The following is a 23,591-nucleotide window of genomic DNA, read 5'->3' on the forward strand; positions in this document are numbered from 1 at the left end:
GTGGCCCTGGGCAGGCAAGAAGCCCTAATAGGGCTTTCTTCTCAAAGAAGTCTTTAAAAAGTTTACACTTTTATGTCTCTGAACCTGTAATAAGTGATCAATTCCAGAGATGTTGTCAAGACATCTTTTTCTGTAGTCCCATTGCAGAGTATTTGGTTTTCTTTTAATGGTGTTAATTTCTCTAGCAACTGTACCTTCCTTACTTGGCAGCCCCATTAAATACACTCCTTTTCTAGCCCAGTTGCAATACCCAGGCCACAGCCTGAATGCTGGGCTGTCTTAATTAAACTTAGCTTCCCATAGTCCCAGGGGATGGACAAAATGTAGACCAGCATGGCTTCTGGTCTAATTCCCAATAGAGTCCTCATTTCCATCTGAAAACTCTTGAATATAACTTTTACCATTGACATTCCTATCTGAATTCTGGCATTCCGAGTTCTCACCAGAAGCTCCTATCAAACTCTGCTTATAGCATTCTCTGCTTTCTTTAGCCTGGTTCTCTAAGCCTTTCCAATCTCCTCCCACTAACTGATTTTAAAGGAACCATATTGTCAGGAGTAATCCAAGCAGTGACTCCATTTCTAAATCTGAGCATTCTGTGTTACATTTCTATTGCTATGATCAAATACCTGAGAAAGCCAACTTAAAATGGCTTTAGAAGGTTCAGTCTTTGGTCAGTTGGCACTGTTACATATGGCGGGATCGGGTGATGAAGAAGCTGTTTCCCTCGTGGTAGCTAGGAAGCAGAGATACTGGGAGTCCCAAGATCCTCTTCAAAGGCGTGCTCCCAATGATTTAATTTCCTTTCACTAGACTCCTACCTCCTACATCCACACCTCCCCTTAGCACCACAGGCTGGAAAGCAAGCCTTTGGCACACAGGCCTTTTGGGCAACATTTAGGATCTAATCATGACATGGGTTTTCACTAGCTAAGCTTTGGAGCCAACAGAGGGCTGACTTGGGCTTGGAAAAGGAGGAAAGAGCTTGGATGCTAGCCACGTGAAGGACTAAGGAAATCAAGGCAGGGTCAAAGGTCAGCGTGGCCATAGCTGAGAGTGGGAGGGCGGGAGGGAGAGGCACAGTGAATGTGGGAGGCTGGGTTTTCCAGACCATAGGACAGAACTAAGATTTGATTCTAGTAGGAGGAGGATCCCAGGGGGTCTACAGTTAACATGTTGTTATTTTATTGTTATTATAAAAGTGATGTACAGAGGGGTGACAGTTACATAGATCAGATAACAAGTACATTTCTTTTTGGACAATGTCATCTCTTCCCTTGTCTCCTGTCCTCACCCACAAGTTGTATAGTTCATTTTCAACATGGTGGCTGGTGACTACCACTGCTGCATTTTGTCTTCATTTTTGACAATGGATTTACTCATCTGTTTGTTAGCTAATTTCTTACACTGTGCTGGATACATTCACTGTAGGCTCTGGGTCCTGCTTCTCCAGTGGGTGAATTTATTGAGTCCCCTCTGTAACAGAAGTATGCCTGCCTCTGCACTACTTTCCATCTTAATTTTTTGTTTTCTTCAGGGCAAATGTGGAACCCAGGGCCTCACACATGCTAGACAATGGCTAGTTTTACTCGGTGCATATATGCCTGTGTGCGTGCATGCATGCACCTGTGAATGCCAGTCCTGGGGCTTGAACTTGGGGCCTGGACACTGTCCCCGAGCTTTTTGAGGTTAGTGCTCTACTACTTGAGCCACAGCCCTGCTTCTAGATTTTTGGTGATTAATTGGAGATAAAAATCTCATAAGCTAGCCTAGGCTAGCTTCAAATCACAGTCTTCAGATCTCAGCCTCCTAAGTAGTTAGGATTACAAGTGTGAGCCTCCAATGCCCAGATTACTTCTTACTCTTTAACAATGATTACGCTGTCCTCCAGGTACTCATGACAATCCAGGCAAATTTTAGTAATCCATAAATATTATTACTAGCTTTGTTCATACCTGCTCTGATTTCTTCAAAAACAGAATGGTCACATTTATAAAAACTAGTTGAGCCCGGCGTTGGTGGCTCAAGCCTGTAATCCTAGCTACTGAGGGGGCTGAGATCTGAGGATCACGATTCAAAGCCAGCCTTGGCAAGGAAAGTCCATGAGACTCTTATCTCCAATAAACCACTAGAAAACTGGGAGTAGCTCTGTGGCTCATGCGGTAGAGTGCTTACCTTGAGCTAAAGAGCAGAGGGATAGTGCTCAAGCCCAGAGTTCAAGCCCCACAACCCACCAAAAAAAAAAGTAGTTGACATTTAAAATAAGAATTGACACCTGTGGCTGATTCTGCCTCCCCCAATTAGTCAGAGCAGTCTTTGATCATAGACAACACGTGACAATAAGGTTTCTTTGTTATTTTTTGCCTTACGGTGTGTGGAAGTGTTGATTTCCTTTGTATTTTTCCAATATGCTTTTATTTCTTCCCTTAGATGGAAGGGTTATCTTTTTTGCTTTAAATAGCCCCTATCTTGGGCTGAGAGACAAGAGGTAGTGATTTCTACTCACTTGGCAGAAGTGTAAATATGATATTCACAAATCACTGCCCTAGCTTCTCTCTTGCCTCTGCATCTCAAGTCATTTAAGGTATCTGTGCGGCTGCTACATAGGATCCCTTCCAGACTCCCTGGGGAAACCCAGCAGCTCTGCAGAGACTGGTCCTAGCAACACTGAGCTGATTGCTTGAGGTCTGCAACTGGGGCCTGTGTAATGAGGTACTTAAGTTGAAAGGAAATGTAAAACTTTCCATAGTTACAGCTCTCCAGATTTTAATTGGCTGCTTGCCCTCACAGCAGTTTCTTCTCTAAACTCAATGTTTTGAAAGGTTCTTATCTTCACAGCCAGACAAGCTCCAGTTCCTCTCAACCCAAGAATTTAACTCTTAAACCACCAAGATACTGTGTGACCCTGTAGTCACTCAGCCCACTGGATGGAAGAAAGGGTCCAATAACACATAATAGGTTTGGATGTTTGTGTTCAATGTGGGTTTGAATAGCAATGCTAAAGATCTCAGCCTCCTGAGTAGCTAGGATTGCAGGTAGAAAACAGTCTACCCAGCTGGTCTTGTGTTTTGGCCTCAGGTGGACCTCAGATCATGATCCTCCTATCTATATCTCTGCCTTAGCTTGGATGGCAGCCAGGCACCATCTGCCTAGCTTGTTAATGAGATAGAGTCTTGATGACTTTTTCCTGGGTTGGCTTTGAACTGCCAAATCCAATCTCTGCCTCCGGAGCATCTGGGATTATAGGCATAATCTAGTGTTTTTGAACTGTAGGCTAAAATCCATGGGGGTTGTGAAGTCCATATAGGAAGCTTCAACCCATACTTTTAAAATAAAAAAACAAAGAAAAGAATAGTAGATAGGAAGAGACAGTGAGGGAAGGAGGAAGAAAACTGAGTAGAACAGAACAGGATAAAATTCAAAAGCATTAGCGTACATATAAGCTGTAAGGGAAAATATCATCTTGATATTACAATGTGAAAAGCATTTTGTGCTGTGAGATGTGCGTCAAAGTTTGAAAATCACTGACTTAATCCATTTTTTTTCCTTTTCCTTCTTGCTGGAGATTGAACCTAGTACCTTCAGTGTCCTAGGAAAGTGCTCCACACTGAGCTACAGCCCTTGCCCTTAAAATTCATTATGAGGCATTGTCTCACTAATTTGCCCAGGCTGGTCATAAGTTGTGATCTTCCTCAGCCTTCTGACTGCTGGGACTGCAGGTGTCACCACCACACCCAGCTTAACCCATTTTCTTCTTGACTTTGGGAGACAACTTAAAAAAGACTGAATTTTTATCTTTTGTGTGTTTGTAGTGTACATAATCTTGAGTGATTGCAACACTGGTAAATATTAACCAAGTTGTTCAAGTTTATTATTGCTCATATTTTCTTTTCTTTTCTTTTTTTTTGGGGGGGGGGTCCAGTCGTGGGGCCTGAACTCTGGGCCTGGGCGCTGTCCCTCAGCTCTTCAGCTCAAGGCTAGCGCTCTACCACTTGAGCCACAGTGCCACTTCCAAGTTTTTTTCTTTTTGCTTATGTGGTGCTGAGGAATCAAACCCAGGGCCTCAGGCATGCAAGGCAAGTGCTCTACCACTGAGCCACCTTCCTAGCCTCTGCTCATATTTTCTACTTGCTCATTAAATTCAACTTTGAAAAGTAGAAACAAAAGAAGTTGTAAATAATGATGTAGGAACTTGTCTACTCCATTCAAGGGCTCTGTTAAGGTTAGTATACTTTAGTAGTTTTATGAGTAAAGTAGCCAACTACTATTGACATGGTGAGAATTTCTTTCCATCTAGACTTCCTATTGTAGCATGTCAGAGGTCCACTTAGAATCATGAGGTTTCAGATTTGTCAATAAAGGATCCAGAAGTGATACCATTTGAATAAAGGATTTAGAAGCTGAGAGTTCTGAGAGCAGGTTGTCTAGGACAAGCTACATAACTCCCCTTTGTCATGGTTCTATTACACAGAAGCCAAGCACATGTGACACATTTAAATGTGAGACTGGACGACCTTTATTCTTGTCCTAGTCCTGATTGGACCCATCCTCTTTGGAGCTGGCTGGTGGAGCCACTAGCTAAGTGTAGAGCTGAGGGTTAGAGTCTGGATGTGCTTTGCTTAATGTGAGGAGGGATTGAAGCACTTGAGAAATTGTGCTTCTGTATGTTGAAAGCCAAATCAACTTCATTATGTGTCATTTCTGTTTCCTACCAAAGAGAGCAATTTCACAAATAGAGTAATTCCACGTTACTTTTCTTTTTTTGCTGGTCTTCCTGGGGCTTGACAAGCTGTCCTTGAGCTTTTATGCACAAGGCTACTTTGAGCTACAGCTCCACTTCCAGTTTTTTTTGGTAGTTTTAGTGGAGATAAGAGTTCCATGGGCTTTCCTGCCCAGGCTGGTTTCAAACCACAATTCTGATGTCAGCCTCCTGAGTAGCTAGGATTACAGGCATGAGCCACTAGTGCCTGGCTTCCTCATTACTTTTAATGTCTTACATTATACTATATGTGTACGTAGTGTAGTTGTGATTTTTTTTCAAGTTCTATTTGGTATTCTATTTTCACTAATTTGGTGCATTCTTATTTATTGTGCTTAGTTATCCATTCTTAATTTTACTGAAAGTGTTTGGGCTATTTCCTTTTAATGGAAAAGATAATGGAAGTGGATCTAGGTGATGGGGTTGTCCAAATCTGTTTTCACTTATAGAAACAGTGCTTCTGCAGCTTGCCTCTCAGAAATAACGAGTTTTACACAGAAAATTGACAACCAGTGTTGCCTTATTTAGTGCTAAACTAAATCCTGTGTACTGGTATTCTCAGACTCAAGTTCTGTTTCCAACCCATAGCATTCTGGGGACATTCTACTTAGACTAGAACCTTCTGAATTCCCATTATATTTTGTTAGTAACCATACTGCTGGTAGGCCTGATTGGCTGACTCGAAGTCTTCCATATTCTAGTGTGATCATTTGTTTATCATGTGAGGGATGAGGTGTGCCCATGGTCTGGGCTTGAAGGGGAACAAGGAACTTTGACTAGCAAATCTACAGTTCATCTGCCCAAGGCACAAGGCCAAGACATTTCCATCCTCCAACCCTTCACCCTGATGGGGATCTAATGACTGCTTCTTCAGAGAGGCATTGCACTTCTTTAGGATGTTGAAAGGTAAATCAGGCTGGGCCTGATGGGTAATGCCTATAATCCTAACCACATGGGATCATGGGCCAAGGCTACCCAGGATGAAAGTTAGTGAGGCACTATCTCAAAAACAGGCTGGGTTGGGCACTGGTGCATGCGTATATACATAGCCACAGTGTCACGTCATTGCTGTCAGGCTTTGTGACAGTTCCCACGTGGCCACATGTGTGCACCTGGGCTCTTCCGTGGATTGGTGCGTCAGCAGTGAGTCTCATCTCTGTCCCAACCCTCACCAGTGTTACATGACAGGTCCCTATGCTACCTGCAACTAGAATTTACTTGTAAAAGGCACTGACTGGAGGAGGCTCCCAGGTCCCACCTCTTCCTCATTGCAGGGCAGAGTGGGGACAATGAGATGTCTGCCATGGATAATTCTGGTTCTTTCCATTTGCCAAAGAGCCCTAAGGTACTTCTAGTACAGAAGTGCAGCTAAGCTGAGGGAGGCGGGCAGAAAGGAGCAATCAAGAAGTCAGGGAGCAACTCAGCACTATGTCCAGCTACATTTTACCAAACTCCTGCATCACCATTGCTTTGCAGTCTTAGGCCACAGATGACCAAAGACTTGCTTCAGCAACCTGTGGTTGCTAGAAGTAGTACCCAAAGGGAACTCTTGTAATCCTGGCTTCTATAGATAAGTCAAAGGCTTACATGTCATGCTGCTGTTTCCTGAATGTTCTCCCTTCAGATCACCACCTTGATTCTTTATTTTTTCCTTCTGTTGGCCATGGGGCTTGAACTCAGGGCCTGGGTGTTATCCCTGTGCCCTTTTGCTGAAGGCCAGTGCTCTACCACTCTGAGCCACAGCTCCACTTTCCGTTTTCTGGTGGTTAATTGGAGATAAAAGCCTCACGGATTTTGCTTCCGGGGATAGCTTTGAAACACAATTCTCAAATCTCAGCCTCCTGAGTAGCTAGGATTACAAACGTGAACCACCATTACCTGGCTTCTGAGGGCATGTCCCTGCTTCTTAGAAACGACCTCCTACTGCTTGAAAAACACCACAATTTTACACATATCTTTAGCATAATCACTAAACGTTGTCCATAAAAATACCTGACAGCTGGCTAGGTGGTGCATTTCTGTAATCCCAGAACTCAGGAAACAGAGATAGGAGTTTCATAATTGTGAAGCCAACATGGGCTTGGGGAAAAAAATGTACCTAGGGACCTAGGAGCTACACTGGAGTACTTGGTCAAGTTCCCAGCCTCAATTTCCTTTGAAATTGCACTTGTTCTGCTTAAGTAAATCTTGCTATGTTAAACTCCTTCATGTTTCCACCTCTGAATTACTTCTTTGGAAAGGTCAAGAGCCTGTTATTCATCTTCACTGATACAGTCAAGTCTTTATTAGTGTTAGACTCAAGAGGTAGGTACATGGAGAGATAGACAGGAGATGGCTCAGCATCAGCACAGGTCTTACTCCACAGAGATACCTGTGAAGGATGGTTTCCAACAGAGAAGCTAGAGCCCGCCCCACTGCCACATACAGATTGGGAGTACTTATCAGGGGGATTATCAGGAAGGTTATTGGAGTACAGAAATTTACATGGTTGGATCGTTATAAGGGTTGCTAAGGAAGTAGCTTGTGGTTACACCAAGTAGAAAGGAGTCCCTCACAGGTGGTGGGAGTGTTAGAGTAAGGGTAAGTTTTTATGCTGACAGCTGAAGTCTAAGCAAAAGTCAGGGGTGTCAAGATGGAGGAGCCATGGCTAAGCAACAGTGAGAAGGTTGGAGGCTCTTATTTGAGGATGGTGACAGCAAGAAATCCCACTGTATTCTGCTCATGGAGATGATGCCAGTTAGTGTGGAGAGGCAGCTTTTCTGGTTCTCATGGTCTAACCAGTCTTCCTGAGTTTCACCAGGACTCTTCTAAGAAGAGTCTTCCAAAAGTTTATTTGGAATCTGAATAAAAAGCAACAAACAAAACATCACCTAGCCTCTCTGCCCCCCTGTCCCCCTTCCTCCCAAGCAGGTAGCTAAGACTTCTTTGGCAGTAGGGGGCTCCATTCACCCACATGATAAAAGTAAAATGTTTTTGTTATAGATTTGCTGTAATGTGATTATTTACACATAAGAGTTCCAAAAAAAGTCATAGGGTCAAGTATGTAGCTCAATGGTGGAGCTTAGCTTTAGCATGCACAGGTCCTGGTTTCAGTCCCACATGTGCGTGCACGCGCGCACACACACACACACAATTATAGAAAACAAAAGGCGAGAGCAGAGCCATTGCTGGCAGAATCTGGCTTCTGCCAGATAGATAACGTAATTGTTATTAATTCATAATAATATCAGCAGCATGTGGGGAGATTTAGTATTAGTCTCGTCCTAAATGTGTTAGCCATTGTCTCATTTAATCATCAGAATAACCCTGTATGGTCAGCACACAGGAAACTAGAGGAAGGGTCTCAGCCACCTGCTCAGTCACACGGGCATCTATGGAGGTGTGTCTGGCTGCTAACTTGTATGCCCCACTGTGTGATAAACCATTCTTTTCCTTCAATTATTAGCGTTCTGGAAACCAGCCAAGTGTTTAAAGGAGGGCTCTCAGATTGGATTTTGAGGAATGGGGAGCGAATGTTTGTTCATGATTTGGAGAACAAAAAAAGATGTGGTCTGGTTTAACCTGAAATCTCTAATTGAATCCTGGGTGGTGGGATAATTTCAACCGAGTGGGGTTTTTACCTATTGTGGGTATATTTTGGCAAGGTCTCTATATTCAAGTCCAAAATCCTTTTCATTCTCTCCTGTGCTCAGGGTTGGGCCAGGATTCTAAGCTATTCCTGAAGCCTGGATACTAGCCCTCCTCTTGTTAGCTTGAGATTGAATCCTCAGGCCCCATTTTCTTGCATGGAAAGTGGGGACAGTCCCACGGCCTCGGTCAGCATTCAGGTTGGAACCATCAAGTGTTGTGTCGCTGGTCAGGACGATGCAGGGGTACATTTTCTGCAGAGGTGCTCAGTCATCTAGGGAGGCCGCAGGCTTGCCACCAAGAGAGGAAAGTTTTTCACAGGGATATTTTTGAAGCTGATGCAAAATCCTAAGCAGTGACGTGCCGGTGACTCAGCCTGGTGGGTGGAAGTGATTTTAAATAATGACAGTATCGCTGTTTCCCTCCTCCTACAGTGTCACACGTTATCAAACACATGCTCACTGTCCCTGAACCCAGTGACTCAGCCACTCGGCACAAAGTTGGGGTGGAGAGACAGGACAGGGGCCTGAGGGGGTGTCACAGGATGTCCCTCTGGGCTGCAGGACACCACAGTGCATCTGTTTGGCAGGCTCAGATACAGGGAAGGGGGAGAAAAGGACACCTTGTGCATCCCCCAGTTTTAAACAGTCCTCTGGGAGTTAAGTGAGGCGTAATTATAACCACCATTATCAGGGAAGAGGTTACTTGAGTTAATTAGAAAGGAAAGCCACCCAATTGCAGTTTGAAAAGATGCAGAAATTGGTAGCATTTTAGAGAGAACGAAACTACAGTGATTGGATGGAGCCACTTACAGATGTCTCTTTTCAAGCAAAACAATAGGCAAATCATCTCAAGAAAGAGGTCTTGCCTGGAGCCAGTGAGTGATCAAAACAGTACCCAGCCATAGCGGCAGGTTTGTGTCCACCCTGGCCCTGAGTACCTGTGGAGGTAAGGGTCAGTTAAGGACTCTGCTGGGGCTTCTAAAGGATTAAAGTGACCTGAGGCCAGCAGGAGGAGGAAGAGAAGGGAGGTTTCCGATGAGCCACCACCTCATGAATAAACATGAGGTAGGAAGAGTCGTGTTGGAAAGGAAAGACCGCATATAGTCAGAATCTACTGCCTGAACCCAGTGCCACTGGCATTGGAGCCTTCAGTTCCATCCGTCACTTCTGTGCATTCATCGCAAAAGCTTGAGGCTCCAGACTGAGAATTGGGACCCAAAGTGACTTGTTTTGTGTGCATCATTTTAAGGGGGCTGGGGTGGGACTCAGTGGCACAGCACATTCTGTGTGCAGTAGGCCGTGGGCTCCATCATCAGCACCAGAAAACAAATGAATAAAATTTCATTGTAGACAAGTCAAAATTTTAAAAAAACACAGAAGGCTTCTTACCATTGAAAAAAGCTTTCCCCTTTCCTTTTGTTTTCCCTTTGCATACTTACTTTACAAAACTGGAATTGTACACTTTTCTTTGAAATGTATATGAATTCTTTTGAAGAATTCATATTTTGTCTGTTTTGAAACCTAGGACCATGTTTCTCTGCAAAACAAGCATCAAGATATATAAGAACCCATCTTCTAGATTCTGAGGGAAGTATATACCTAAACTGGAGGGCCTCCCCCAAGTTGCAAAACTACCTATTTGTAGGGACATGAGGTGTCAGTGAGGGGACAGTTAAGGACTTAACCTCATGGTCATCCAAATATCAAGTAAGTTAGAACGAATCATGTGTGATCTCTTCCTTGACAGCTTGTTATTTTATAGCAGCCAGTAGCTGTTTGAGTGACCAAGGCTGTGAGGTCCTGTCTGCCTTGCAGTTCTTAGTGGATTGATCACCTGGAAAGTATATCATCCTTTGGTTTTAATGCTCATTTCATGCTGAAAGCATTGCTTTTGTGGAGAGGGTTTCCTGGGTATTTGCTTTTAATTATCTATCTCACATATACGATCCCTTATCTTTTTTTCTTTGGGCAGTCATGGCTTGAACTCTGGACCTGGGCACTGTCCCTGAGCTTTTCAGTTTAAGTCTACCACTTGAGCCACAGTGCCACTTCCATTTTTCTGGTGGTTAATTGGAGATAAGAGTCTCATGGACTTTCCTGCACAGGTTGGCAGATCTCAGCCTCCTGAGTAGCTAGGATTACAAGCATGAGCCACTGGTGCCTGGCTTAAGATCCCCTATCTTATACGTGAGCTTTGTGTGGCCTTCGACACTCAGGGTTGTGAGTATGTTCATCATCTTTTTTACATTGAAAGTTCTCTTCAAGAACTCATTTCTTAAAGCTCAGGGATGTAAGGGTCAGATAGCACAAATCTCATTCTGTGGTGGTTCCATTAGGAAGAGACTTGACTAAATTCTACCACCTGGAGAAAAGGAATAAATTCTAAGGAATACATTTTCAACTTCCCAGACTGAGAAACTCTGAACTTGCTGCTATATGGCTTGTCTTGCAGGAATTCACACCATCTCCACTCCAATAGTATAACTTTCTCTTCTACTCATCTGCAATATTCACATTTCTTTCAAATCTCCAGTCATGATTTGTAGCATTGCATTTGATACATATTTAAAATATGCTTGGCTAAACCAGGCACAGGACCCTAACACCTGTAATCCTAACTACTCAGGAAGCTGAGATCCAGAGGACTGTGGTTCAAAGTGAGCCTGGGCAAAAATGTCCTCAAGACTCTTATCTCCAAAACACCATTAACAAGCTGGGCTGGAGACATGGCTCAAGTGGTAGTGCACTAGCCAAGAAAGCAAGCTGGGCAAGTGCAAGGTCCTGAACATAAAAGTATATTAAATATTAGATATTAGGTATTAGATATGTTAGGAAAGATCAAGTGGATGAAAGGAAAGAAGACAGAGAACTTAATAGATCAGATGAGGATTTAATCATCGCTGAAGAGGGACACCAAGTAGCAGTGAAAAGAGTCAGAGATACAAGGGGTGAGGAGCCTGGGGGGGGGGGTTGGGGTTTAAATACAACTGCACATAAGAGTTTTGGGGACTTGTAATGTCTTTGTAGTTGTATCAAACTGCTCTGTTTTGGATTGATGATGTCCTTTCAGTTGCCACAGATGGTCCTGCACTTTCAGATCAGGCTAGGGGTGAGGTTTTGCTGAGATTAGCCCAGGGATAGGGATTGTGAGAAGATTCCAGAAAGATTTCCAGGAGGGGGTCTCAAGGGAGGCTGGTCAGTGGCCCATAGGGGCAACTTTGAGTTATGATAACAAAACAGATTCCCACCACAATATATTATATATTATATGTATATATATATATATATATGTATATATATATATATGAGATATACTTTGCTCCATTCCTAAGTGTGTATGTGCAAGAGAAATTAGAACATGTATATACACAGAAAAGACCTGTACATTGGTGGTCACAAGAGTTTTTTTTGCAATAGACAATCTGGAATCAACCCCAACGCAGCTATTAATGGTGAATGGATAAATGAATTGTGACATATCTATACAATAGAATATCACTCTGCCTTTGGGTGAACTACCAAATGTGGAAAACAAAATATTAGCATATCTCAAAAACATTGTACTTGGCAGAAAAGGTCAGACACAGACTATACACTGTGTAGATCTATATGTGTGAGATTCTATCACATGCTATCTACGGTAATAGGAAGTGTCTTTGTCATTGCCCACGATGAGAGTGGAAGAGGTTGACCGGAACTAAGCATGTAAGACCTTTCTGGGGAAACAGATGTGTTCTGTATCTTGGTTAGGGTGGCAGGTGCTTATGTGTATTTGCAAAAAAATAGACTGGACCCAGAAAGTGGATGTGTTTATCTCTTCAGGCAGCCACACCACTGTGGGCTGGGCAGTATACTAACAACAGAAATTTCATTCTTTCAGTACTGAGGATGAAAGGCCATGAGGCCACCAGCCAGCAGGGTTCTAGTGAGGACTTTCCTTATTACTTCTTTTTCTGAGTCCTCTTGTGGAGTCAGGAAGGGTTGAGTATGCTCTCTGGAGTCTCTTCTATAAAGGCACTAATCCTATTCAATATGGCCCCACCCTTGTGACCTAACCACCTCCCCAGGGCCACACCTCCTCCTCCTGCCACCAGCCTGGGACTTAGGTTTCAACACGTGAATTTTGGAAAAGATATAACTAGCCCACAGCTGTGAGTGTAGCTGATTGTGTATACAGTGTATTTCAATAAGATTATCCAACCAGTAACTATCTTTCTTGATATACAAAATTTGACAGTAAGGACAAATTTGCTTGCTTGAGGAACATGGCTCCTCTGCAGAGCCCCAGGATGAACCCATCTGCCCCTAGGCTATAGGAAAGTGCAAGGAGGGAGGGGGGTGGACCACAGTGTCGTGCAGCTGGGACCATACATTCCCAGAATTCTCCCTGGGGAAGCCTTTGCTGTCAGGAGGGTCATGTGCAGCCCACAGCTGGCGCGGCTTGAGATGAGTCACAATGTTTTTACAGGAATGAAAGCCCCATGATTCACACGTGTCAACCATGATGGGAATATTAAAGGGTCTCTTCCCTAGGGGGAAAAATAGAAAACTCTATCTCTAAGTATTTCATTTCTCTTAAAAAAATGTCAATTCAGCTCCTCCCTGCTGGTTCATTTGGAAGAAATACTTGTCAGGTTTTGTATTTGGTGAAGTACAAAACTTGTTTTTCAGAACTAGACAGTGCAGAATGAAATCCAAGAACTTGTGTTTACTAACATGGAAAGAATCTTCTTTTTTCTGTCATCAGAGCCACTTTTGCTACTCCTGAAGAAATCACAGTCCCCCAGCTGGGGGTCTGGGAGGCATGGGCCTGAACTGTAATTCTATGCTTTATAACATATTTGGAGTCCCATAGACAGCAGAATGGGATTCAAGAGGCATTTTGAGTGGTGTCTTTGTATGTTGATGAGATTTCTATCCACTTCAGTGTGGGCTTCTTTGAAGGCTCAGGGGAGAAAATGCAGGTTGAGGTTTTCCCTCAGGGAAAATACACCCAGAAAACCTGTTTTACATGTGTCTACCAGTCACTCCTAAAGTGAGGGAGTCTACAGAGGGTGAGAGGGGCTGAGGCATAAGTGTTTGTGTGTGCATGTGTACATGTTCATGCATGTGTGTATGTTGAGAAAGACAATGAGAGTATGTGTTCATGTATGTGTGAAAAAGAATGAGAGTATTGCATGGGTGTGTGCAAGTGTGTATATGATTGCATGTATGTGGACATGTATGTGTGAGAGAGAACATATGTGGGTATGTGGGGGATATGAGTGTGTGGGGCGGGGGGGGGTGGAGTGGGGAGGGGTTGGCGGCCAACACTTGATCCCACCGGCCTGAGGAGCTGCTACTGGGATAGAAGCTGGACAGGGTGACTCTCCCTCGAGATCCTGAATACTTTGAGTCTATGAAGCTACTGCTGTCCCCTGAACCACTTTGATAATTGAGTAACTGTTGGCAACCACTCCCATCACTGTCTCCAGAATTTTTCAGACAGAGGCCAAAGTGATTGGAGAAGGAAGAGTTGGAGATTTGATAGCATAGAAGTCAGTTAGAGAGATTCCATTTTCCTGGACTTATGGTAGCCCCAAATTCTCATCTATATTAATAATTGATTAATTAAAAAGAGATAAAAAAATAAAAGCAACTAATTAACTTGTTCATCTATTATGAAGCAGATGCAGAGTTAGCAGAACTTCTGGCCTCCAGGAGAGCAGATACAGCAGCCCAGTGTCATCAATCAGTGTTTCAGACACCATGGCTGGGCCAGATGCAAGGAGAGACATACAGAGTAGGCAAAGACAGCAGAATATTCCTGGTCCCAAACCAATGATGACAAAAATTAGGTTTTCTAAATGACACCAGACACTGGCTAGGTTGGCATGTACATAGTGCTCCCCTGCCCTGCCTTTTCCCCTGTGAGGGGAGCAGAAAGCTGGCTACAGGGAGGTGCCCGGTCACTTTTTTTCTTTTTTTGGGAGGGGGGTGAGGGGAGGAGCAGTACTGGGGTTTGAACTCAAGGCTTTGTACTTGCTAAGCAGATGCTCTGCCATTGCAGTCACACCTCCACTCCTTTTGCTTTTTAGTTGTTATTGTTGTTGTTTCAGGTTAGGACCTTGTGCTTTTGCCCAGCCCTAGCAATCTTCCTATCTCTGTCTCCGAAGTAATGATTACTGGTGTGAGCCATGAAGCTCAGCCCACCCTCGCTCACTTGAATGCATACCCTTTCACGGGTGGCCCTGGGGTCAGAGGAATCCCTTCAGGAGGGACTACTTTTTCCCCACAAACACTGCCATAGCTGACACCAACAAAGCTTTTTTGTTTCCTCTCCCCCTCCTCTTCTTCTTCCTTTTCCTCTCCTCCTCCTCTGCCTCCTCCTCTTTTTCTTTCCCCTTTTTGGCAGTACTGGGGCTTAAACTCAGGTCCTCCTACTTCCTCAGCTTGCTTGCCAGGCTGGTGCTCTATCACTTCAGCCACAACTCTAGCCCTTCTTTTTGCTGGTTATTTTCAAGATAAGTGTCTGTGGCCTCTTAATCCCAGATGACTGGTGTCCTTATAAAAAGAGGAGAGAGATACAGAGAGAAGACAGCCGGGTGGAAATGGTAGTGAGACTAGAGAGATATCTACCAAGGAACACCAGGGCTTATCCAGAATTGTGGGAGAATACAATTCGGGATCCACTCATGGTACCTCCCTGAACTAAGCACTTGTTTGTGGTACTTCCACACAGCAGCCGAGGCAGCTGAGGAAGGGCCTGGATGGAGTGTGTGGAGTCCAGGATAAGGACCTACCGCAAGCCACACTCAGAACCACAGAATTTAGGACCCGGTTTCCTATGGCTGGATGATAATCACACAGAAGAAATCCAGTGCCCATCTATCTTGAAAGGAGCTATGCCCCAAAGGACCATCTACAAGGTAGGTGGCCAAGAATGAGTCTGGGTCCAGACATCAGAAGCCAGGAGCAAGAGGGAGTCCTCAGTGGGCAGCTTGAGGAACATCAAGGGGCCCAGGGAACCGAAGCGGGTACCTTTGGAACCTGCAAATGCTCCTTGTGGGAGAAAGTGAGTGTTCAGGCATGCCTCACCAAGGGCGCCAACTCCAAGGACATACTGACCAAGCACCGTAAGGGGTTCCTGCCCTTTAACTCTTCCACCCTGCCCCTTCCCACAGTAGCTCCCGAGGGCCAGGACTGCCCTGGAGCAGACTGAGGGCTCATTCCTTCTTCTTCTTAGTGCTGTTTCTCAGCCTGAATCTTAAGTTATGGGTGAGATAGCGTTGAGAGTCAATAGAATAAGGCTTTTTTGCTCATTGCTGGCACTCTTCCACTTGAGTCACATTTCCAGCCCAGCTTTTTCTGCCTAGATTGGCTTTGAACTATGATCCTCAGATCTCAGCCTCATGAGTAGCAAGGATCACAGGCAGGAGCCATCCATGCCTGGCAGACCTGAATTTTTCAATACTCAAAAAAGGAGACTATAATTTAACAAGTAGAGTGACTAGAAAAGTTATGAGACTTTGTTAAAAAATCATCCAGGGGCAGGAAAAACCAATTTTACAGAAATTATGTAAAGAGGAGCTAGTCAAAATAGATTGAGATATTTTTCTGTTTGTACCACACTGAATGTACCCTCTCAAGAAAGAAGTTACAGTTAGATGAATAGCTAGGTTAATGTTAACTTTGGAATCTCCTTTATAGGGAGTAAAAGGATCAGCAGAGGCCACTCTCCTCCCCTTCACTCCTCCCTCCCTGCCTCTCCACCTCCCTTTCTTCTCCTAGTCTCCCTTTTCCTCCCCTCCCTTCCCTTCCCTGTTTTCTCTTTCCTCCTCGCCCTTCTCTTGTTCCTTAGTTCTTTGGGGGTTTTGCTGTGTTGCACTTACTGATCTTGATTACCCAGGCTCCAGTGCTCCTCCCTCCCAAGTAGCTAGGGCTATAGGCATGCAACACTGCCCCCAGTGCCCCCATTCCTATTGTAGCCAAATGAATATTCACATAAAAGACATGTGTTGAATAGTTATCAGATATGGGATGTGAGAATCCATTGTTCTCTTTCATTAATTTTATTTAGGCTAGATTCTAATTTAGCAATGAAAATGCAGCGCTCCATTTAAGAAGTGCTATTTGCCCTCAAAGAAGGAAATGAGACAATTTCTTAAATTTTGCTCTGCTATGGTGTTTGTGAATTGAGCTGTTTAGATGAGATTTCAATTAAAATACCAGTGCCATATAGGTTTGTAGGTCCTTTGGAATAGAAACGAATATATTAAATCTTAAAATAGTTAAAACAGCTTCATGGCTTAGGAAAAATATGTGTATTGAGTACCATGCATTCTAGTGCATGAACTTGTAGAGTCAGCTATCTATATCCTTGAATTCCACATCTGCATATTCAATCAACTATGAATAAAAACTTTTTTTGGGGGGGGGTCAGTTGTGGGGCTTGAACTCTAGGCATGGGCGCTGTTCCTGTGCTCTTTAGGTCAAGGCTAGTGCTCTACCACTTGAGCCACAGCACCACTTTCAGTTTTCTGAGTGGTTTATTAGAGAGTCTCACAGACTTTCCTGCCTTGGCTAGCTTTGAACCTCGATCCTCAGATCTCAGGCTCCTGAGTAGCTAGGATTATAGACGTGAGCCACTGGTGCTCAGCCTAAAAAAAACATTTTGGAAGAAAAGTTACACCTGAAATGAACATGTACAAGCTCTCCCTGCCATTATTCCTTAAGCAACAAAGTACAATTTATATAGCATTTGCATCATATTGGGTGTTATAAGTAATCTAGATAAGATTTAAAATATAAAATATATGAGAAGAAATACATGGGTTATAGTCAATTTATGAATACTGTGATATAAAGACACTTGAGCATCTTTGGATTTGGGTGTTCACAGAGGTGCTTAAGACAACCCTAAGATAGCAAGGGATGCTGTTGACATCAGTCAGGGCTTCTTTGGCTAAGAGTAATAGAAATCCAATTCAAACTAGCTTGAGCAGAAAGGCAATGCACTGGTTCATTATAGGAAGCTCAGGAGTGGATTTGGTTTTAAATGTGGCTGTTTGTAGAACTACCTTGCTATACCTCAGCTAGCTGTGCTACACTTCATTCAACAAACTTTCCTCCTCTTTGCCTCCTGACCCTCTTTGCCTCCCAGGCTCCCTCTTCCCAACTCAGAATGCACAATAGAGAATGGGCTTGTTTCAGCAGATGCCACATAGCTATAACCCAGAGACAAATCAGATCACATTCTACCACAGAACAGTCCTCAATCCCAGCCTACATATGGGAAGCTGTGATTGGCTAGGTGGTATCATGTGGTCGTGTTGATAGAAGCAAGTTGCTACGTAAGGCTTGACCATTTCATTAGGACCTCAAAGAGTGGACAAGAAGTTCTCCCAAGGGACTAATAGGAGAGGATGGAATAGTATTTTCTTTAGCACAAGGGTCCTCACAATGAGGACCCTTTTGTACTTGGAATTGAAGTGATAACTTTCACCTAGTGCATGAGAGTATTGTTTTTTTCTAAGACAACTCATGAAGTTTCTACTTTCCTGACTGACCTCCAATGGATATATATATATATCCCATTTAAGACTGATCATGGTATAGAGTTGACTGTAGAAAAAAATCATGAAACATCCAGTTTGTCCTGGGATGTAGGATATCCCTTTTCAGGGCTGTGACTTCCAGATTTACAACACAATTATGCAAAGCCCCAGAGAGGAGGGGGCACTGAGGAAGAAGGAATATTCACACACCTGTGTGCCAGAGTAGATGGCTATGTCAGGCACATAGAACCATCACTTAGCCACTGTTCCTGTGATTGCCTCCATTTCTGGTATTCCATAAAACCCTTATCTGGGAGGGGAAAATGTTGCATGCTTAACTAGGGAACTAATTCTTTAATTTAATTTTAACTTGCTATTATAGAGGTGATGTACAAAGTGATTACAATCATCTAACTTGGGTAGAGAGTACATTTCTTTTGAACAATGTCACTCTTCTCTTGCTCCCTCCCAGTTTTGCCCTCTCATGAAACCCATTTTTCTTACCAAAATGTATGAGTGCTTATTACTATCCTTGAGGGTATGGGGTATTGGAATGGAAGGTGTGCTGTATATCTGGAAGTGGGTGGTGGAAGTCAGGTGAGTGCACTCCAGCATGGCACAGATGACAAAGGAAAGCAGCTCAAGTGTCACAGACACTATTAGGTAGAAAGACAGCAAATAATTTTTTAGTTGGAGAGATAAATTAGTTTAATTTCCTAAGTAGTTGGTTGAAATAAAATTTGCTAAACTTTGCTTCAAGTATAATTTGTGTTATGGGTTGTATGCAGTTCTCATACATATGATAATTAATAACCATCCCTAGTTTCCCTTTTGTGGAAAAGGAATTTAATTTCTGTGAGTTTTCCAGGTTCCTCCATGTATATTTCATGCACTGAAATACTCTCCTAAGCTTTCAATTCAGTCAACCAATCTAGTGCTTTAAGATTTTTCGAGATAATACATGCAAGTTACTGGTAACTATAAACACTGTCTCAGATTGTATTTTCCAAAAATGACCCAAAACCCTTTTCCCTTCCAATATTCTTTTGGGACCTTGCCACTCCCCCATGGAAAGATGGAACCTATGTCTCTTCCTCTTGAGCCTGGATCAGCTTTCATGACTACCTTGCCTGGTAAGCATGAAGGAAGCAGTGCCCTAAGCCTTCTGATGCTAGGTCATGAAAGCCTGTCACCTCTCTCCTCACCTCTACTTTCTTTGGAGCCCCAGCCTCCATGTAAGGAATCTGGCTACCCAAAGCCCACCATAGCAAAATGGTAAAGAAGACGTTCAGGAGCCCTACTATTCCAGCCATCTGCCAACAGATGATAACTAATCAACTAATGTGCCTCACCCCAGGTGCCAGACACATAAACAAGCTTTCAAGTGATTCTAGCTCCTGTCACCATGTGATTGCAACTGCGTGGGAGAGAATCTTCAGATTCACAAAGCAATAATACATTATCATCATAGTCTCTAGCCATTAAACTGGAGGCTGATTTATGACATAACAATGGTTGACATAGGATCTCACATTTGGGTGCTACATGCTGTGTTACCTCGCTTCATCTGACTGTCCCTGAGATAAAAGATTTTTGTCACTAGGCCAGAAGTTAAGTGATCAAGCCAAAGTCACACAATGATGAATGTGGGATTTCAATCCAGACAGTCTGAGTCCCCTACCCACCCTCCTCCTGCAGCATACGCCCTCCATAGCCTGTCCTGAGACCCAGACTTTCATCACTCTCTCCCCCAAGAGGAGAGAAGCAGAATGAACAGAGGAGACACCAGCCCTCACGTACCCAGCCTATGCCTGAAATACCCACCATTACAACTTTATGCCTTTAGTTCTAGGACTGAGTTATTTTAAAAGTCTGCACTGAGCCAGGTGCTGGTGGCTCATGCCTGTAATCCTAGCTACTAAGGAGGCTGAGATCTGAGGATCATAGTTTGAAGCCAGCCTGGGTGGAAAAGTCCCCGTGAGACTCAGGAAAAAAAAAAAAAAAAAACAACTAGACGTGGTGCTGTGGCTCAAGTGGTAGAGCATTAGCCTTGAGCACAAAGAGGCTCAGGGGTAGTGCCAAGGCCATAGTCTAAGCCCCAGGACTGCCCCCCCACGCCCACCAAAATAAAAACGGCTGTACTGATGGTGGTAATGGCAGGTGGAGCTATGTTATGTTAGTCATTTATACTTAGGGAAGATAATTTATAGGAAATTTTCCTGTTAGAAACTATAAATGGTATCTAGAGGTAGGAGAGGGACAGAAAAAGAAGGGAAGAAGGGAGCAATTAAAAAGTATGAATATAGGGCTGGGAAATTGGCTTAGTGGTAGAGTGTTTGCCTTGCATGCATGAGGCCCTGGGTTCGATTCCTCAGCACCACATAACAGAAAAAAGCCTGAAGTGGCACTGTGGTTCAAGTGGTAGAGCACTAGCCCTGAGTTGAAGATCTGAGGGACAGTGCCCAGCCCCGGAGTTCAGGTCCTATGACCTGAATATAGAGAACAGAAATCTTGAAGGAAGATGGTTTGGAGAGACTGAGGAGCCAGAGACATAGACTCATCATACTGGAGTCAGGTATTCCACACCTGTAAGCCCTGCCCTTGGGTGGCTAAGTCAAGAGGATCACAAATTTGAAGCCACCTTGGGCACATGGTAAGATCATGTTAAAAAAAAACAAAACAGCAAAACAGAAATTGCATTGGATGTCCAAAACATGCCAGACCCTTTATTAAAATTCTGGGATGGAGGTTTCTAGCTGTGGTGTATGAATAGCTTGGCACTCAGAGCATCATGGGAGCACTCCTCCACTAGCAGAGAGAGCAAAGAAAGCTTCCTGGAGAAGGCAGCAGCTGAGCTGAGACTTAAAGAACTGTGAGCCAGGCTAATGGGAGAAGGGCATTGGGCAGAGGGTCAGCGCCAGCAAGGGTAAGCATGGACTAGTTCAGCTAGGAGCTGGAGAGTAAAGGGTCAGCACAGAGAGGGCTGTCACGGCTGTTTACAGTTTGGATATTGTCCTGTACTTGATACAGAGGTTCTGAAAAGTCACCATTCATTTGGTGCTTATATTGTGCTCCCTAGCATTGGTAAATGGCTTTTTGTTGTGTGAGCATGAACTCTTGGACTAGACCATAAACTCTTTGAGGCAGGAGTCTTCCTTTGAATATTTTGTGTGCCCACTTACAATTTGTTTACAGTAAAGTCAGGTAAGATGCTAAGGGCTGGATATGAGATTTCTGGCCACTTTCCCTGGATTCATCCCCTGGGAAGGACAGTCACATTGCACACAGGAACATTTCAATTATAAGCTGAGTATACAACAGTAATCCCATAAGATGATGATGGGGCCCGACAATTCCTATCACCTAGCAGCATCCTTGCCACTACAGTGTCCTGCTGTAGCACCCAATCATGGTTGTGCAGTGAGGCTGCTGTAAACCAGTCTATTGCATGAGAACAGTTGTGTAAGAGCATAGCAATACAGCCAGGTGTGGTAGTACATGCCTGTCATCCCAGGACTCTGGAGGCTGAGGCAGGAAGATGGTGAGTTAGAGGCCAACCTAGGTTATTTAGCATGTTCCAAGCAAGGTAAAGAGTCTAGCAGCATACCTCCTATGTCTGAGCTGTGTTCTTCCTCTAGCCAATCAGTGTGGGCTGAATTTTCTATCAAGCAAGAGAAAATACACAGAGGTCTGTACTGAAAGAGAAGAGAGCATGTGTTGTGTTTGTATGTGTGCACACATGCATATGTACATGTACAATAGCATCAGGAAGGAATGAACCTGAAATGAACTTTTGTGTGTGTGTGTGTGTGTGTGTGTGTGTGTGTGTGTGTGTGTGTGTGCTGGTTCTAGGGCTCAGGGCCTGGGTACCCTGAGTTCCCTTAGGACTTTTTTTTTTTTTTTTGGGTCCGGTCATGGGGCCTGAACCCTGGGCCTGGGTGCTGTCCCTCAGCTCTTCAGCTCAAGGCTAGCGCTCTACCACTTGAGCCACAGCGCCACTTCCGGCTTTTTTCTTTTTGCTTATGTGGTGCTGAGGAATCAAACCCAGGGCCTCTGGCATGCAAAGCATGCGCTTTACCACTGAACCAACTTCCCAGCCCCTCCCTTAGGACTTTTGCTCCAGGCTGGCACTCTACCACTTGAGCCATAGCTCCACCTCTGGCTTTTTTGGTGGTTAATTAGAGATAAGAGTCTCAGACTTTTGGCTTTGAGCCATGTTTCTCACAGTTCAGCCTCCAAAATAGTTAGAATGACGGGAGTGAGCCACTATTGCCTAGCCCTGAGCTGAATCCTGAAAGACCACCAGGAATTAACCAAAGATGTTACAGGCCACTCAGGTCTGTGCTTGTCTCTCAACATCCTGGGAAGATTCCAGAAAGACTCCAGGGCCTCTGCCCCCTATTCCAGGGCTTCCCCAAACTTCTGTTGCAGAGAGGCTCCTTTAGAAGATGACAATAGACAGATGAGCAGAAAGAAACCATCTCTAGAGAACAGAATTGATCTAGTTTCTGAGCAGCTGCTTTTCTCTGGGCCTTTAATATATGAACACACATCCAGCAATAGAGTCCTTTGTCTGTAGAGAACACAAATTTTGTTCCCACTGTTGAACAGTTTTGGAAAGTTAGTGAAGTACATTTCTCAAAGGAAATGAAGTAATAAATCATTCAGTAACTCTTAAGTCCTGACATTCTAGGTTTAATTGGCTACTCTGTCATCAAAACAAATTACATGGGACCAAAGGTTAATTAATTGGGTAAACAATCAAATATGGGATTTATGGAGAGACATCCATAGGCATCCATAAACCATAAACCATGTCAAGGTTTAGCTTTTTTTATTCTGCATTTGAATGATTAGCTGCATTTTTCTTCATTGGAGCACAGTACAGACAGCCTAGATCACAATGGCACTGGACCCAGCCCACATACCTGCTCAGTCAGCAGAAAGCTCAGTGGGAACCACACAGTGGGCCTACTGTTGAGCCACTGGGCAGGGGAAGGAGAGCCAGCAAAGGCATCAGGCTGGAGGACTCAGAAGGAGGTGCAAGGTGGAGTCATGGGTTTGGGTCTCAGCTCTATCATTTGTAGACTCTGTGAACTGGGCAATTCTCATGATGTCTCTAAGCCTTGCTACCATGGTTTTGTCCTCAGGTTGTTTTGTTCCTTCTGGCTTACTCACTGCATCCAGCTCTAATTCCCACTCCTATGATAGCCACTTTCCATAGTCAACTTGATTGGGTTGAGACACACCTAGGAGATTAGGATCTGTGAGGGTGTTCCCACAGACATTTAGCACAGACATTAACAAATGGGGAAACAACTTCCCTGAATGTGGTTGGCTTTGTCCAATTGGCTCAAGACCTGGATGGAACAAAAGGGGGAGGAAGAGGAAAACACCCAGTGTGTTGAGCAACACTCTGAGTGTTTCCAGGGATACCAGACTCAAGCTGCTTCAGCCTCACACGAGCGACTCTGCTGGGAGCTCCTAGGCTTTCAGCTTGGAACTGGGGCTGCATCACTGGTCCCTCATTCTGAGGCTTCTAGCATCTCAGATTGAGCAGCTACTGATTTCTCTGGCTCCTCAGCCTGCAGAAGGCCATTGTGGGACTGCTCAGCTACCGAGTAAGCCAATCCATAACATTTCCTTTTTTTTTTTGTTTGAGATCTG

General features: G+C 44.1%; 1 long non-coding RNA gene across 1 annotated transcript in view; it reads left to right on the plus strand.

The window, feature by feature from the left end:
* LOC138805924 (uncharacterized) overlaps window positions 1-23,591 on the plus strand; it is a 35,012-nt gene that overhangs the window by 5,494 nt on the left and 5,927 nt on the right. Inside the window, exon 2 of the long non-coding RNA XR_011365680.1 lies at window positions 15,110-15,296. This is a non-coding gene — a long non-coding RNA (uncharacterized lncRNA). The remainder of the gene's footprint in view (window positions 1-15,109; window positions 15,297-23,591) is intronic.

This window comes from Dipodomys merriami, unplaced genomic scaffold (assembly GCF_024711535.1).
Source record: "Dipodomys merriami isolate MVZ:Mamm:240054 unplaced genomic scaffold, mDipMer1.0.p SCAF_4, whole genome shotgun sequence".
NCBI classification, from domain to species: domain Eukaryota; kingdom Metazoa; phylum Chordata; class Mammalia; order Rodentia; family Heteromyidae; genus Dipodomys; species Dipodomys merriami.